Below are 1,382 nucleotides of genomic sequence, written 5' to 3' on the forward strand. Positions count from 1 at the left end.
ACACACAAACAAATAAACAGATAAAGTGACACCAGAGTTTCTAAGTCAAGAGAATGAGAGAAAGGAAGAGAAAAGACATAAACACACAGAAACCAAATAAATAAATAGAGTGACACTAGAGTTTATAAGTCAAGAAAATGAGAGAAAGGAAGAGAAATACATAAACACACACACACAAACAATAAACAGATAGAGTGACACCAGAGTTTATAAGTCAGGAGAATGAGAAAAAAAGGAGAAAAATGAAAGAAACTTAAATAAAGAAGAAGGGAAGTTTATTCGGCCCAACGAGACATGAGAAAAGGGTGAGAGGAGTAACTGTCCTATAAAGTTGACGTGAATGATCACTTCATCTTTATTTCATCTTTATTTTCTTCATTTTTTCCGTCATTTTTGCTTTCGTTATACGACTGGGAAATTTTATTATTGTAGTTCTAGAAAATATACAGCTCACGTGACATTTAGCATATACATTTTTATAAATAATTCATCTTCTCAGAAAATTCGGAATACTAGTATTTACACATACAATTATGAACAAAGTGAAACTATTTTATTATATATAAAATGATCTTATCAACAATCAAAAAAAAAAAAAGAATTATAACGCAAAATTACGAACAAAGGTTTTTTTTTTTTTTTTTTTTTTCTTCAAAATATCTTATCAATATTTTGAACATTCGTAATAATTATAGATACGTTGACGATCAAAGTGAATTTTTTTTAATTATAAATTATCTGAACACCCGCAAAGTTATAAATAATTATATATACAATTATGAACAAAGTGAAAATATGAAAATTATGAATAATTATACATATAATTATGAACAAAGTAAAAATAAGATTTTATATTATCAAATTAGCTCAACACTCGAAAAATTATGAATAAAGTTTATCATACAATTACGAACAAATTAAAAACTAGAAAGACAGAATTAAAAACTAACGGAAAAAGTAAATACATAAAAACAGAAAAATCTAGAATATTACAGTAAACACGTAGCACTAAAACAAAGCAAATGCTCAAAGCGTAAGATAGTGGCCCGATGTGGTAACGTCCCTGACTGGTGATTGCCAGACTGTGGTTCGGAGTCCCGCTCAAACTCGTTAGTTCCTTTGGTCACTGTAATCTCACCATCCTTGTGAGCTAAGGATTGGGAATGTTAGGAAGCCTTTTAGGTCTATCTACTGAATCATCCCACAGCCATTGCCTGCCCCTCCTTGGTCCTAGTTAGGGTGGAGAGGGATTTTGGGCGCTGATCATATATGTATATGGTCAGTCTCTAGAGCATTGTCACTGTCCCTTGCTCCTGCCATTCATGAGCGGCCTTTAAACCTGTAAACCTTGAGTAGAATTAAACCTTTAAAAAATGGTGGAA

This window comes from Palaemon carinicauda, chromosome 30 (assembly GCF_036898095.1).
Source record: "Palaemon carinicauda isolate YSFRI2023 chromosome 30, ASM3689809v2, whole genome shotgun sequence".
NCBI lineage: Eukaryota > Metazoa > Arthropoda > Malacostraca > Decapoda > Palaemonidae > Palaemon > Palaemon carinicauda.